General features: G+C 48.6%; 1 protein-coding gene across 1 annotated transcript in view; it reads left to right on the top strand.

Annotated features, from left to right (window-relative positions):
* The window catches only part of CLPTM1L (CLPTM1 like), a 938124-nt gene that overhangs the window by 894694 nt on the left and 26117 nt on the right, over positions 1–17313 (top strand). The gene's annotated exons all lie outside the window — the stretch shown is intronic.

Below are 17313 nucleotides of genomic sequence, written 5' to 3'. Positions count from 1 at the left end.
TCGAAGTAGCCTACTGCCAATACTTTGCCTATTGCATTAACTTCTATTCCACAGACCTTCAGTACTGAGACATTGGCGTACAATGCTTTTCAGCTAAGTCTGCGCTGCACAAGGTGCTATCCAAAAGCCCCCAAGGCTTCTATTCTAGAATTGGCGCCCATGTTATGTATGTACACTCTGAAACAATGCCCAAAAACGGATCTGTTGCTCTCCTCATGGTTTCTGCCACATGTGTTTGGCATGTTGCACATTATTGAAGTGCCCTTTGCCCACGCTTTCAAAACCAGTCGCTACCATATGATTTGTATAATGAGGATGCAGTGCATATTTCGAACTTGCCTATTTTGAATCTAACTGAAACCATATTAGATGGTACTAGTTTATCTGACTTACCTATGCTAAAATGGTATTAGCCTGTTAGAATTCAACTGTATCTATGCAATGTGGGACTAGCCCACTTGACTGTACTGTAGTTATGATAACCTGGGACTAGCCTACATGTATCCGCTGGTAATTTGCCTACGCAGGATTAGCCCTCTTTGCACTCGACCGCATCCATGCTAATGCGGGACTAGCCTACCATTGACCTGTAACTTCCCCACCATTGACCTGTAACTTCCTCACTATTGCAAGCTTAATCTACCTACCTAGTAGCGACTAGCCTTTCCTCTCTTTGATTTTATATGTGTGACACTAGCCTACTATACCGCCACCACCTCACTAGGCAACGTGGACCAGCCCACTGCCCTGCATCTGCCTCACCCAGATTATACCAGCCTTACCCGATTGGCACAACACACACCCTACCGATCTCTGAATTACTACAGCCTAACAGAACAATGTATACTAGAAAGGGCCAGCTATCCAACACACGACTATCACTTCTTTGCACCTTCACAATAATGGCCAGCATTAACTTCCTACCCTACCCACTGTAGGAAAGAAACCTCAGACTACAAGCAAGACTACCCCGTCTCTATGAACCTAAGACCAATCATCAAAACACCTACCGTAACAATAACACCACCACCCCAGCTAAGGAACGGTCCATAACAGCACTAGAAATCCTGCAAAAAACTCAGAACTGCACTCCTCCCCCCTGCTCTGCACACACATAGGAGATTCAATCACCCTAACCGCAAATCTTCCCCCACCCAAGGGCAGAATAACTTGACAACTATCTCTGGAGTCCTCATCAATGCAAAATCTCTCTTGGCACATACCACGGAAATTGCTTACATATTATCTACTGATGATGACTTCTTGGCAGTCACTGAATCTTGGCTCCACAATGCAGCAGGCCCAGCCCTCATGCTAGCCATCCCAGATAACTAAAAGATACTTAGAGTAGGCAGACCCAATGCCACAGGAAGCGGCCTACCTATTATAGCTAAAACTAACCTGGCATTAAGACTAACCACACCCCCTCAAATCAAGTCCTGTGAAATACTATCTGCCAAAGTACCCATACCCAATAACTGCACGCTAACTATCTTCTTGATATACAGACCTCCAGGTCCAATAGGCACCTTTGAGGAAGATATATCAAGTCTCCTTGCCAACAATACCAAAGACTCAACACAACTTCTACTCTTAGGAGACTTCAACTTGGGCTTCAATGACCCCGAGGACAAACACACCCTTTCAGTTGAAGCCATCCTGACAGAACATGGTCTCACCCAAAAAGCTCTTGCTCCCACACACATCAAAGGGAGATCACTAGATTGGGTTGGCAACTTAAATTGTATTATTACCTTCACCAATATAACACTTCAAACTTGGACCGACTGTTACGCTCACCTGTTTCCCACGGGGGCGTCGATCTGGACTGGCCCGCTGTTGCTTCCACCAGAGTAACACGTAGAGCCGAGATGACAGACTGGACAGACCCACTTAGCTTCGTTTGTTGGACTCGTACGAATATCTTTCTGCAATGGAGAAAGGGAATTAACCTCCCGTAATCTGAGCGTTAACCCGCCTTCCCACTCCCCTTGTCTGCCACAGAACACTCCTGAAGTTCCCTCTTAATCTCACCTGAAGATTTGGAAAGATGAGCTCTGCATCCTGCGTCAAGCGCAGGGGCGCGTAGACGACCAGTTGCTTCACTGGCGTGGAGGAATTGGTGAGTTCCAGTATTGAATCTAAGTCCAATTGTTCGTAAGAGTTCAAAAGTCTGATCTTCACTCTGCCAGATTCCTTGCAGGTTGCAGATTTAAACCACCCAAAGAGTTCCAAGTGGCAATTGGTAAGATCCTGGTAAGTCTATTGTGGTTCTCCCCTTTGGGGCCGGGGTACAGCGGTGATGCAGAATTAACTGCGCCAACCCGAAATGAGGTGAGTACCCCCCTGTGGTAAATCAGGTTAGTCTTTGGGGTTAGGTTGTATTGTCCTTGTTTTTTCCCCTTAGGGACCGGGCTGCGGCGGTGATGCGGAATTGACTGCGCCGACCCGAGATGAGGTGAGTACCCCCCTGTGCTAATCAGGTAAGTCTGTGGGGGTGATTTGTATTGTCCTTGTTTTCCCCTTAGGGGGCGGGGTGCGGCAGTGATGCAGAATTGACTACGCCGACCCGAGTACCCCCCTGAGGTAAATCAGGTAAGTCTTTGGGGGTGGTTTGTATTACCCTTGCTCACCTATCTGTTCTGGTCTCCCCCAGGTGTTGATGAATGGCCTGGAGATGATGGATTCGCGATGGAGTAAAGGAATGCAGCCCCGGTTGGTGAGTTCAGCGCGCTCTGCGAGTTGCGTGGCAATGCACCTGAGAAGGCTTCTCTCTTCCAGATCGACGATGTGCTGGATCAAGGATTCAGGTAAGGGTTTTGTTCTGACCTCTTCTCCTTCTCCTTCTCTTGTTCCAGGTGTTCCAGAGCTGAAGCGGGCGTGGCTGAAGACTGGAGCTGCTGAAGACACGGTGAGCGTTACGCTGCAGCAAGCAGAATAACGCGAAGCACTTGTGGCTGTCTGGGTGTGGCTTAAATAGCCTTGGAAGAAGTCCCAGGTAAGTATTCTTCCACAGCCCCACCCGAGAGGAAAGGAGTCCTGGAGGTAAAGTAGTCCCTTTAAGCCTCATTTGGCTTGTGACTTCGTACAGCATGGTCTGCAACAGGTAAGATTTCTGTAATGAGCCTGGCGCCCATGGCGCCAGGACTGACTTCATTCTTATGAGCCTGGCGCCATAGGTGCCAGGACTGTAGCCAAAGATCCCCTAACTTGGGTTTTTGGGCATGCTTCAAGTGGCATGATGCCTGCTTCCGGGGTTGCTGGGCCTGGTATGGCTTTCCGGGGGCAGGCATTGTGACAGCACTCCCCCTCAAGGCCCCTCCTAAAGCTGTTCTCCCTCTCGGCCTTGGTTTGTCTGGAAATTCTTGGTGGAACCTTTTCACTAATTGAGGTGCATGCACATGGTGACTAGGCTCCCAAGATCTTTCTTGTGGACCATAACCTTTCCAATCAATGAGATAGAAGAGTTTTGATCTCACCCTTTTAGAGTCCAAAATATTCTTGACTTCGAATTCGGGTTCCCCGTCTATGAGGATAGGTTCAGGTGGGGTGGTTAGTCTAGTTCCTGGTTGCACAGGCTTCAAAAGAGACACGTGAAAAACAGGATGAACACGCATATGACGGCCACTGGGTTAATAATAGCCTTAATAGAATAAGGTCCCAAGTACCTGGGGTTAAAAGTCCGTCTTCCCTTGAGTGGTAAGTACTTGGTGGCTAACCATACTTGGTCCCCTACTTGGTATTGCGGTGCTTCACTCCTGTGTTGATCAGCATCCTTCTTGTATTTATCCTTAGCCTTTTGTAAATGTGCAGTCGCCTCTTTAAAGGCTTGTTTGATAACATCGTGGAGATGGTCCACTGCAGGCATCTCTAAATGCTGGGGTGAATCTAAGTCTGAGGATGGTGACCATATATGGTAAAAAAAGGGCTTTGTTTAGTTCCTGAGTGTACAGAATTATTGTATGCATACTCGGCGATCCAAAGAATGTCTTTCCAATCCTCTTCAGATTGATGTAGCATACAACGTAGGTATTGCTCAAGAGTCTGGTTGGTTCTCTCAGTTTGACCGTCGGTCTGGGGATGGTGGCTGGTTGAAAGCCTAACATCAATTTGTGCCAGCTGGCAGCACTTCCTCCAAAAATGTGAAATAAATTGATTTCCCTGGTCTGAAATTAACACGGAAGGAAAGCCATTTAGACGGACAACATTTTCAAGGAACTCCTTGGCCAGGATTGAAGCTGAAGGTATTCCTTTTAAAGGAATGAAATGGGCCATTTTAGAAAAAAGATCTACAATAACTAGAATGGTGTTATAACCTTTGCACGGGGGTAAATCCGTGATAAAGTCTAATGACAAGGTATGCCAAGGAGTAGGTGGTATGTCTAACGGTTGTAATAATCCAGCGGGTTTTTTCTTTTCCCCTTTATTTTGAGCGCAAATGCCACAAGACATGACAAAGAACTTCTTTTCGCCAGGTGGGCCACCAAAACCGTTTCTTGATTTTGGCTTCAGTTTTAGAAATGCCAGGATGTCCTTCCATCAAGGTGTTGTGGTAATGAGAAATGACAAGTTTCTGTAGTTCCTCTAGTGGCAAAAATAGCCGGCCTTGGTAATAAGGTAGATTGTTGGTGACAGAATACTCTGGGCCTTTCCTTGCCCAGCCCTGTAAGGCATCGGAATCAGAGTTGATGGACCTTTTCTTGAATGTCCTCCAGAGAGTGTATGGATGTCAGACCAAGGATCCTCTGTTCAGGAATTATGGGTACAGATTCTAAAGCTCTTTCTGTTTCTCGCATTCCAATTCGGGACAGGGCGTCGGCTTTTCCATTTTTACAACCTGGTCGATAGGTTATTACAAAATCAAACTCGGCGAAGAACAATGCTCAACGGAGTTGGCGTGAAGATTGGGCCTTGGCTACCTTTAGGTATTGTAGGTTGCGGTGATCAGTGATGACCGAAATGGTATGCCTGGCGCCCAGCAGATAGTGCCGCCAAGCCTTGAAGGCGGACTTGATGGCTAACAGTTCCTTGTCGGTAATAGCATAATTTAATTCGGGAGCCAAAAACTTTCTTGACCAAAACGCCACTGGGTGCAGCTGGTTAGTTTCGGGATCCTTTTGGGAGAGCACTGCTCCCATAGCTGAACTGGATGCATCTGTTTCCACTATGTAGGGAAGCTCTGGGTGCGGGTGTCGTAATACAGGAGCGGACGTGAATTTCTTTTTTAACTCTTAGAAGGCGTTCTCGGCTTCTTCTGTCCATGTAAAGCGTGTATTCTTTCGCAATAGTGTTGTAATGGGATGTACAATGTGTGAGAAGTCCGGGATAAACCTGCGGTAGAAATTGGCAAAGCCGAGCATGCTTTGAACTCCTTTGACTGAGCTTGGCGAAGGCCAATTAAAATTTGCGTCCACCTTCTGTGTATCCATCCGGATTCCTTTCATGGTCAGAATAAATCCAAGAAACAGTACTTCCGTAGTGTGAAAGATGCACTTTTCCAGTTTAGCGTATAACTTATACTGGCATAACTTTTCTAGGACTGCTCAGACGTGCTTTACATGATCGGATTCTGATAGGGAGTATGAGAATGCATTACTTACCGTAAAAGCATTTCTGATGGTTGTATCTGCTTAGATTCACATGCTGTGCATAGGTCCGACATCCAGTGGTCACTGCGGAGTATTGCATTTTGTTTTTCGTAGTCGAAAAGGGGACGTCGACCAGGCGTGTCTGAAACACTATCCCTATAGTGACGTGCGTTGTACCCACAATCCCTCACGCGTCGAGGTCCCTCTGTTTGTATTTTTTCTGCCCTGAGGGAGCCTTCTAGACGTGAGTGAGTACAGAAAGAGAGAGAGATATATAAAGGAAGTCTATGTTCCTTCCATCCGAGCGGGGAGGAAGGGTGGGCGCATGTGAATCTAAGCAGATACAACCATCAGAAATGCTTTTACGGTAAGTAATGCATTCTCTTCTGATGTTTGTTAATCTGCTTAGAATCACATGCTGTGCATAGACTAGCGAGCAGTACCCGGAGTTGGCGGTGGGTTATGAGAAGGAACAGTAGAGAAAAGGTGTCGTAATACTGCCTGTCCCACCTGGGAGTCAGATCTAGAGTGTGTATCTAGACAGTAGTGTTTTGTAAAGGTGTGCACAGAACTCCAGGTAGCCGCTTTGCAGATGGACTCAAGGGGAACATTTGCAATGAATGCTATGGATGCCCCCGTGCCTCGAGTAGAGTGTGCTCTTGGCTTAAAGGGTAGTTCTCTCTTAGCAAGAGTATAGCAGAGAGTGATGCATTGAACAATCCATCTAGAAATAGTGGATTTTGAAACCGCATCTCCTTCTCTTCCTGCTGCCACCGAGACGAAGAACTGATTAGTCTTCCTCAATGGTCTGGTTCTTTCCATGTAGAACATGACCGCCCTGCGTACATCAAGTGTGTGCAGAGTCCTTTCTCCCAAATTGGAAGGATTTTGAAAGAACGTTGGTAGTTCTATAGACTGGTTTACGTGGAATTTAGAAATACATTTCGGAGCAAACCTAGGGTGAGTGTGTAGAACCACTTTATCTTTGTGAACTGTAACAAAGGGGTCTAGAATAGAAAGAGCCTGAAGTTCACTTACTCTCCTGATGGAGGTGATAGCTATTAAAAAAGCAGTCTTAAGAGTAAGATGTTTAAGGGATGCTTTGTGCATGGGTTCGAATGGAGAGCCCATGAGTCTGGTAAGTACCACATTAAGGTCCCATCCGGGAGCAGGGTCAGCTATCGGGGGGTGTATTCTTTTTACTCCCTCCATGAATGCCTTTATAACTGGGATCATCCACCACGACACTTTGAGTTGGGAGGTGGTGTATGCAGAAAGTGCTGCTAGGTGGACTTTAATGGAGTTAAACACTAGGCCTGAATCCAAGAGATGGGTCAGGTATAGTACCACATGTGTGGGAGAGCAGTCAATAGGGTTGATGCTTTTACTCCTGCACCAGATGACAAATCTCTTCCACTTGCTAGAATAGCAGTGGCGAGTGTTCGGTTTTCTGGCTTCCCCGAGGATGTCCATGCATCTTTGCGGGAGTTGTAGATGTCCGAACTCTATGACCTCAGGAGCCAAGCTGCTAAATTCATGTTCTGGGGGCATGGGTGCAGAGTCCTGCCCTTGTTCTGAGATAGCATGTTGTACGGGCAGGGGAGTTTTACTGGGGGAGATAGAGACATCTCCATCAAGTGAGCGAACCATGGCTGTCGGGCCCACATTGGGGCCACCAGTATCATGGTCACTTGTTCCTGGTGCATCTTGTGCACTACCTTGTTGAGAAGGGGAGTCGGGGGAAAAGCGTAAACAAATTTCCCTGACCATTGCATCGATAGACCGTTCCCCTTGGATTGGTTCTGGGGGTACCTGGAGGCGTAACTTAGGCATTGAGAGTTCTCCAGGGTTGCAAACAGGTCTATTTCTGGGAATCCCCATTGTGTGAAGACGTCGAAGACGATGTCTTCGTGCAGACGCCATTCGTACTCTTCGGGCAGGGGGAAATCTCTGCTGAGTCTGTCTGCCAGCAGATTGAGTTCCCCGGGTACATGTAGTGATAGTAGGAACATGTCCTGTTTGAGAGCCCACTTCCATATATTCTGGGCCAGTTTGGACAAGCCTGGAGAGTGGGTGCCCCCCTGCTTGTTGATGTAGTACATGGCTGTAGTGCTGTCCGTAAGGACCATTACTGTCTTGCCTTGTAGGTGTTCTTGGAAGGCTTTTAGCGCCTTGAATACCGCTAGTAGCTCCAGTAGATTGATGTGTTTGGATGCTACGTTCGGAGTCCACACTCCGTGAGCAGTCTGATGGGATAGGTGAGCACCCCATCCTGTGAGGGATGCGTCTGTGGTTAGAGTGGCTTCCGCCGCGGGTGTGGCAAAGGGTTTTCCTTTTTCCATGTTCCCCTTTGTCCACCACTGTAGCGAGAGAACCAAGGCCTGCGAGACCACCACTAGATCGTCCCATTGTCCGCTGGCCTGACACCACTGGCTGTTGAGCCACTCTTGCATTGGGCGCATGCGCAGGTGCGCGTGAGGTACCAAATAAATACACGACGCCATCATTCCTAGCAAGCGCATTGCTTTGCGTACCGTCACCTCTCGGCCGGTCACATATTGGGGGATCTGAAACAGCATGTTTTGGACCCTCTCTTTGGAGGGGAAGACGAGGCCGTCCCTTGTTTGAATTAGAGCCCCTAGGAATTGTTTGATTTGACTGGGGTCTAGACTGGACTTCTTTTCGTTGATGGAGAAGCCCAGTTGGAACAAAAGGTCTACCGTCTTTTGGGTATTGGAGAAACATGTTTCGTAGGAGTCCTCTGTTATGAGCCAGTCGTCGAGGTAAGGGTAAACTGGGATGGACAACCTGCGCAGGTGGGCCGCAGCCACTGCCAGTACCTTTGTGAATACCCTTGGTGCTGAAGCTATACCGAAGGGTAGCACCTTGAACTGGTAGTGTTTGCCCTCTATCATGAACCTTAGGTATTTTCTGTGCGCTGGCAACATTGAAATATGAAAGTATGCATCTTTCATGTCCAATGTTGTCATGTAATCTCCCTGTGAAAGCAGCGGGATCACCTCCTGTAAGGTCACCATACGAAACTTTTGGGGTTTGATAAACTTGTTCGCTGGGCGCAGATCTAATACAGGGCGCATGGTTAGATCCTTTTTGGGTACAAGGAAGTACACTGAATAAATACCTTCCGTTACCTGAGATAGAGGCACGACCTCTATGGCTCCTTTTTCCAGCAGTTGTTGTACTTCTTGAAGAAGGATGGCAAGATGTTCCGGCGTCAACCGCCGTCCCCTCGGGGGTCTGTAGGATGGGGAACTGTTGAATTCGATACAGTATCCGTGGGCTACGGTGGAAAGTACCCAACGGTCTGACGTTATCTCCTCCCATGCAGGAAGAAAGGATGTTATCCGGCCCCCGACCGGTGTTGCATGGGAGGGGACGCAAATCTTCGCGTCACTTGGAGTTGTTGGGGGCTTGGGAGCCTCTGGGGGTGGATCCCCGACCTCTCCCTTTGCCCCGGCGTTGGCCTCTTTGGCTGTACTGCCCACTATTGGCTTGGTAATTGGTGGCAGGGTATTGCTGATGCTGACCTTGTTGTTGTTGCCGTTGGCCACGAAAAAAGCGCTTGTTGCCATAGCCGCGTCTGGTAGTGGGCTTAGAGATCTGGTCAAGAGTCTTGATAGTGTCGAACTCTTTTTTGGCCATCTCTAGGGCTTCATCTACCGCTTTTCCGAAGAGGTTGGCGTCCTCGACAGGTTTATTTATTAAAGACGCCTGTGTCTCCGGTTTAAAGCCTGAGTTGCGCAGCCATACATGGCGCTTTAGGAGTATTCCTTGTACCAGGGAACGTCCTGCTGTTTCTGCCGCGTCCAGAGAGTTTTTTACAATGCTCTGGTTAACTTGTGTTCCTTCGCCAATAGTCGACAGTAGGCGTGTACGTAAAGGCTCCGGTGCTTCCTCTGCGTCTTTGCGCAGTTTGGCCCACTGCGCGTCTGCGTAGCTCGCAAGCAAGGAATTGTTGTTGGCAATTCTTGCTGAGAAGGCAGCCGAGGAAGTAACTCTTTTTGCAAGGGCATATAGCATCTTGCCCTCCTTGTCAGGGGGTGCCTCACTGGTGGAAAGTGGTACCCCTGCCCTCTTTCTAGTATTAGATACAACTAGGGAGTCCGGTATGGAATGTCCCCTAATGTAGAGCGGGTCTGAGGGTGAAGGAGCGAAAAGTTTCTCAATCCGTGGATTGACCCCTCTGATCAATGCGGGAGTGGACAGCGACGGGGTGATCCTCCTTTTAACTGAGGCGAGGAGTGGAATGGTCTGGCTGACCGGGGGTTTTTCTTTAATGACTCTTTCTACAAAGTCTAATTCTGGAGAGAGTTCTCCCGTGTCCAGTTCGAAATGCGCTGCTGCTCTGCGCAACAGTGCATTGAAAGTAGGCTGATCGTCAATTGGAGACGTGTTCCTAACTGGAGAATTATCCGGAGGAGTTAGATTTAGGGCATCAGTGTCGGAACACACTGATGGTGATTGCCAGGGGTGCGAAGGTCCTTCTCCTGGGCTAATCCCGAAGCCTTCTTCTATAATGTCTGTTCTGTCTTCTAGACATTCCTCCTGGTTCTGTCCTTCGTTGTCCATGAAATCATCTTCTTCCTCGAAGTATTGTTCCTCCCCAGTGAGGTCATATACATCTTGGAAGTCTGAGGCTGTGTCCAGCAGGGGATCGACCAGCCTCGGTTTTTTGGCTCTGGGGTCGTCTTGAGGCCCTTCTCTAGTTCTTCTGAGAGTTAGAGGGGCTTGGGTACTCATAAACTTTTCCATCCTCTCCATACAGAGGTGGAGTCTTTCCATAGTTTCATGGGGTACCCCAGAGCGGTCTAGCGGGGGAAAACTCGAGTTGTCTACCTCGAAATGGCTCGACCTCTCCCAAAGCGTCGAGGAAAGTGTCCCGTCGCCCTCCTCAAAACCCTCAGGTGTGTCGGGAGACTCCCTGACTGAAGGGGGTAGTCCCTGCTTTCCTTCGGGTGTTTTCGGCGTATCCTTTGATCTATGCGTAACGCTCGACGAAATCTTCGGCGTACGCTTTTGGGCGTCGGCTACAACGATCCTGGCTAAGCTATCGGCGACATTCTTGCCGGCGGAAGCTTGAGTTTTCGACGCTATGGGTATCGAGCGCTGTACGGCGGTCTGCGCCTTCTGTTGATGCGCACCGGCCGATGGTTTGGTGGTGGCGCCCTTGTTTGCCGAAAGCCCAGTCGCAGGTCGCGGCTGCGGTTGCGAGAGGGGCTTCGAACCCGAACGGTCCGAGGAGGCCGCCGGTGGAACCTGCGTCTCCTTGGGCGCCGAAGCTCTCTTCGACTTAGACGAAGAAGAGCCATGGGTTGTGTGCTTACCTTTATGTGAATCTTTGTGTGCGTCAGTGTCGCCGGGGTGTTCATCCCCATAAGCAGGGCGTGAGCCGAGCCCGTCGGGGCCGGGGACAGACGACGAAGCGCGTAAGCGCTCCTTAGAGGGGGTTTCGACTTCCGTGGCGGAGGTCGTGTCATCGCGTTCCTCGTCACTGTCGGTGGTAGCAGCGGCGGGTGAACCTTCGGCCTTCGACATCGCATAGGCCGCCCACCTTTTAACCCTGCGGTCTTTTAGAGTTTTAGGCTTCAGAAGCCGACAAGCCGCGCACCCTTCCTCTTTGTGATCGAGGGGCAAGCAGCGGTTACACCGTGAGTGCTTGTCCTTCCAAGTGAATTTGCCTTTACAAAGTGGGCAAAACCTAAATGGTGTCCTCTCCATAGCAGAGGCAATAAATCGCGATAAACACCCCCAGGGAAAGGAAGGGGAAAGGGAAAGGCATTCTCAGAAAGACCCAGAGATGTCCCACGACCCCACTCTCCCTACTGTATGTGGCCAGCGAGGCCAGGCCACGTGTTCGGCAGCGCCGAAGATTTCCTCCGCTCGACCCTCCGTCGACGATTTTGCTCGGCAGAGAACAGCTACACTGCGTCGAGGGAGTGCTGTATTAATCTTCGTAGAAGAAATGACCAAAGGTCGAGGGTTGCAATGTCTCTCGAGGAGCTCCGCGTGAAGGCGACCAGAAGCTGGGCGGAAAAAAACAATCTGAGGGACCTCGACGCGTGAGGGATTGTGGGTACAACGCACGTCACTATAGGGATAGTGTTTCAAACACGCCTGGTCGACGTCCCCTTTTCGACTACGAAAAACAAAATGCAATACTCCGCAGTGACCACTGGATGTCGGACCTATGCACAGCATGTGATTCTAAGCAGATTAACAAACATCAGAAACTAAGATATCGTCGATGTAAACGACTACACAAACATCGATGAGCTCTCGGAAGACATCGTTCATGAAGAACTGGAAGGCTGCTGGTGCGTTACACAGTCCGAAAGGCATCACCTGATACTCAAATAATCCGTACTTGGTGCGAAAAGCAGTCTTCCATTCGTCACCCTCTTTTACGCGTACCAGATGATATGCCCCCCGAAGGTCTAGTTTTGTGTATATACAAGCATTCTTTACCTGGTCTAGTAGTTCAGGGATCAAAGGCAATGGGTACCGATTCTTGATAGTTATCTGATTCAGCGCGCGGTAGTCAATGCATGTTCTAAGGTCGCCTTCCTTTTTTGGCACGAAGAACAAAGCGGAAGATGCAGGGGACTTGGACGGGCGGATGAAGCCATTAGCAAGATACTGGTCTAGGTACTGGCGCAAGTGGAGATTTTCAGGTTCCGTGAGGGCATAGATTCTGCTGCAAGGAGGTTGCGTTCCTGGTATGAGATCTATTTGACAATCATACGATCTGTGCGGTGGTAAGGTGTTTGCCTGCTCCTTTTGAAAGACATCCTGAAAGTCTTGGTATTCAGCAGGTAATTGTATGGCAGCTGGGATTATTGGGGCCAGTACTGAATTTAGAGTTCTCTTTGGGTAACAGGTGTTAGCACATTCTGGGAAGGTTAGTCTCTTCTCTCGCCAATCAATACAGGGATTGTGTTTTTCCAACCAAGGGATTCCCAGTATCAGTTGAAACTGTGGAGCCTTGATTAAATCAAACACCATAACCTCTTGGTGTCCATCCTGACCCAGCAAAGTCATCTCTGCAGTGGAATGAATTACGGGCCCAGAGGCAATTTCAGTTCCATCAACAGTGGTGACGACATCGGTAGTGGTCTTTCGGGTGAGAGGTAGATTCATCCTGGAAGCCAATCCATAGTCCAAATACTTTCCTATGGCTCCACTATCTACGTACGCCTTTACCCCGTGGATGCGTGATGGCTGCTCTAGATCTATAAGGACCATGGGTATGGTGAAATGCGAGGTCAGAGTGTCCTTCTTTAAGCTCGGCAAGCTGACCTCTAAGCTTGCCGGGCGTGATCGTTTCCCGAGTCAGGTTTCAAGTGGTTTTGGTCTGCTGCTCCTATAGCTTTCTTGGGTGGTTTTACAGGGCCGTTCAGAAGGAAATGACCAGTAGCTACGCAATATAGACATAATTGCTGTTGCCGTCTTCTTTCCCTTTCCTTCTGGGTTTAGGGTCCTCTAACTCCCCCGATTTGCATGGGTTCTGAGGCATCTACCCCCTTCGAGGGTACGTAGGTTTTAACCGAGACCTTGTTTTCAAACTTGGTTCGATCAGCCTTTCTGGTTTGAAGTCTGTGATCTAACTGGACCACAAAATCTATATATTCAGCACAGTCTAAAGGCGGGTTCACGACTTGGGCTAAAACATCCTTGAGTTCTCCCCGAAGCCCTCGATGGAATAATGTAATTCGCTTGGCTTCAGGCCATTCGGTTTCCACAACTAATCTATTGAAAGTTGCAATGTAAGATAAAAGATCCTGATTACCTTGCCGTAAGGATAAAAGTTTGTTATCCAAAGCCTGTCCTTGGGAATGTCGGGCGAACAGTCTTTCCATGCTAGTTCGAAAACCTTGGAAATCTCGAAGAATCGGGTCATCCTGATTTACTAGCGGAATGGACCAGTCCGCTGCACTGCCGCTGAGATATGACAGTACAAAAGCTACCTTGGCTTGATCGTTTGGGAAAGCTCCAGGTCTACATAAAAAGTGTAAGCGACATTGATTCATGAATATAGCAAACCTTTTAGGGTCTCCGTTAAAGCGTTCAGGCGGAGCCCAGGGAACGGCTCCAGGAAGGTTTATCTGCACCGGGTTACTCAGTGGCACCGGAGCTGGGCTGGCCTCGAGTCCAGGTAGAGGTGTTTGTCCAGCTTGGCTTTGTAATAGCTGTCTGGCCAAATCATCAGTTAGTTCTATTGATACTATCAATTCCCTCCTGAGGGCATTGGTTTCCTGGCGGGCGGAATGCACTTTGGCCCTTAGTTCCCCTAATAATTGGGCCAACTGGTCGGTTTCCAAGGTTTCCATGACCCCCCAGGTGGCTATTTGTGGGTAGTCTTCGCGTACTGTTACACTCACCTGATTCCCACGGGGGCGTCGATCTGGACTGGCCCGCTGTTGCTTCCACCAGAGTAACACGTAGAGCCGAGATGACAGACTGGACAGACCCACTTAGCTTCGTTTGTTGGACTCGTACGAATATCTTTCTGCAATGGAGAAAGGGAATTAACCTCCCCGCCTTCCCACTCCCCTTGTCTGCCCACAGAACACTCCTGAAGTTCCCTCTTAATCTCACCTGAAGATTTGGAAAGATGAGCTCTCCATCCTGCGTCCAGCACAGGGGCGCGTAGACGACCAGTTACTTCACTGGCGTGGAGGAATTGGTGAGTTCCAGTATTGACTCTAAGTCCAATTGTTCGTAAGAGTTCAAAAGTCTGATCTTCACTCTGCCAGATTCCTTGCAGGTTGCGGATTTAAACCACCAGAAGAGTTCCAAGTGGCAATTGGTAAGATCCTGGTAAGTCTATTGTGGTTCTCCCTTTTGGGGCCGGGGTACAGCGATGATGCAGAATTAACTGCGCCAACCCGAAATGAGGTGAGTACCCCCCTGTGGTAAATCAGGTAAGTATTTGGGGTTAGGTTGTATTGTCCTTGTTTTTTCCCCTTGGGCGCCGGGGTGCGGTGGTGATGCGGAATTGACTGTGCCGAAACCGAGATGAGGTGAGTACCCCCCTGTGGTAATCAGGTAAGTCTTTGGGGGTGATTTGTATTGTCCTTGTTTTCCCCTTAGGGGCCGGGGTGCGGCAGTGATGCAGAATTGACTACGCCGACCCGAGGTGAGGTGAGTACCCCCCTGTGGTAAATCAGGTAAGTCTTTGGGGGTGGTTTGTATTACCCTTGCTCACCTATCTGTTCTTTTCTCCCCCAGGTGTTGAAGAATGGCCTGGAGATGCTGGATTCGCAATGGAGTAAAGGAATGCAGCCCCGGTTGGTGAGTTCAGCGCGGCTCTGCTTCTCTCTTCCAGATCGACTATGTGCTGGATCAAGGATTCAGGTAAGGGTTTTGTTCTGACCTCTTCTCCTCCTCCTTTTCTTGTTCCAGGTGTTCCAGAGCTGAAGCGGGCGTGGCTGAAGACTGGAGCTGCTGAAGACACGGTGAGCGTTACGCTGCAGCAAGCAGAATAACGCGAAGCATGTTTGGCTGTCTGGGTGTGGCTTAAATAGCCTTGGAAGAAGTCCCAGGTAAGTATTCTTCCACAGCCCCACCCGAGAGGAAAGGAGTCCCTGCGGTAAAGTAGTCCCTTTAAGCCTCATTTGGCTTGTGACTTCGTGCAGCATGGTCTGCATCAGGTAGGTATGCAGCATGGTCTGCAACAGGTAAGATTTCTGTAATGAGCCTGGCGCCCATGGCGCCAGGACTGACTTTATTCTTATGAGTCTGGCGCCATAGGCGCCAGGACTGTAGCCAAAGAGCCCCTAACTGGGGTTTTTGGGCATGCTTCAAGTGGCATGATGCCTGCTTCCGGGGTTGCTGGGCCTGGTCTGGCTTTCCGGGGGCAGGCATCGTGACACCGACCACCACCTTATCAGCTTCTCCTCCAAATAGAGCCTCAAAAGCTGACAATTATGGTACCCCCCCCCACCAGAAGTAAAAAAGACATTACAGCTGAAAAACTACTTACTCGCATCCTCCCTACCCTCTCTTCGCTCAATGACAATTCCGACCCTAACATACTAGTAGAGACCTTTAACAACACTATGACCACAGCCCTTGACATTATTGCACCAGTCAAACTACGCAAAAGCAAACAAAGTCCCACCTAAGCACCTGGTTCACCCCCCATCTTAAAGAATTACGACTTCAGAAAAGAAAACTCACAAGCTATATGGCAACACTCCCCCACAGCCGAAAACAAAGTCCTCCTAACCATCTTGTACAAAAACAAAATAACCCCCACCAAAAGGAACACCTTCAATGACAGAATTTCTAAGGCCAACTCCAACACCAAGGAGCTATTCACCATCCTCCTTAAAATGGAAACCCGCATTCCACCTACAGACAATGTCCTTAAAGATAAGCAATGGTGCACTAGCATCCAAAATGCTTTATCTAATAAAATAGCCACCTTACAGACTAAAATAGATAACAAAAAGGCCTCCCTGCTCTCCACCGAAATGCAGTCTACCTCACCCACTGCATTACCTAGCACCCACATACCTTTCAGATTCACTAATATCTCTATACCAGAAACTGAAAAAGCAATCATATCTCTAAAGCCATCAAATTGCCAGGGCGACAGCTGCTCAGCACAAATCATTAAGGACGCAGCTAGAGATTTAGCACAGTTTATCTCTAAATTAATAATGCCTCCTTCAAGACTAGTACTGTCCCCAACAACCTCCAAGAATCCTGGGTTCTACCGTTACTGAAGAAACCAACATTAGACCCTTCCGTCCAAACAAACTATAGATCAATCACTACGGTCCCCTTCCTCTTCAAAATAATTGACAGAGTAGCTTACCTCCAAATTCAGAAACATCTTGAAACAAACCACCTACTAGGTTCCCGCCAATCTGGATTCAGACCACAACATGGTACTTGAACAGCATTAATTAATTTAAAGACTCAAATTGGCGAGTTGAAGAATAAAGGCAAAACAGCTATGCTACTCCTCCACCTATCGGCAGCATTTGACCTGGTGGATCATACAGTGTTATGCAAACATCTAGCGTCAGCCGCCCACTTCTCGAGTGATGCTACAGCCTGGGTACAATCCTTCCTAGCCAACCGTACGATGAGTTTTCTCCCCTTCAGCTTCCGCATACCCAAACCAAATCACCTGTGGTGTTCCACAGGGATCATGTGTCTCACCGACTATGTATAATATCTTTACCAAGCCACTCTTCGACAAATTGGACAGACTGCACACTAACTATGCAGATGACACCCAGATCCCGATACCACTTTCGGGCAATTTTGAGGTGGGCATGGCCTTGGTAAACAAGATATACCTCCTCATTCATGCATGGATGGCATCACATGGCCTTTGCCTGAACGACGATAAAACGGAGATCCTGAATCTGGGCTCGGACGCCAACTTAAAAAAACATAGCCCCAGCTACGCCTCATTCATTATTGACGGAAACACAATTAAAGCAGTAACCGAGATAAAACACTAGGATTTTACCCTGACTCTGCCTTATCACAAAAAAAAACAAGTTGGCGCCATGGCATCCTCAACTGCCTATATGTGCAAACTTATTAGGGCCTGCAGACCCTTCCTCTCCAAAGCTAGCTGCATCGCACTTGCCAATGCACTAATAATGTCCAAATAGGACTACTCCAACGCTCTATACATAGGGGCCAATAAATACATCCTAGATAAAATGTAAACATTACAAAA

The sequence above is a fragment of the Ambystoma mexicanum genome, chromosome 5q, assembly GCF_040938575.1.
Source record: "Ambystoma mexicanum isolate Mex_15411 chromosome 5q, UKY_AmexF1_1, whole genome shotgun sequence".
In the NCBI taxonomy this organism is placed as follows: Eukaryota; Metazoa; Chordata; class Amphibia; order Caudata; family Ambystomatidae; genus Ambystoma; species Ambystoma mexicanum.
The sequence above is the reverse complement of the archived record's forward strand: the minus strand, read 5'-3'. Positions and strand labels throughout refer to the sequence as shown.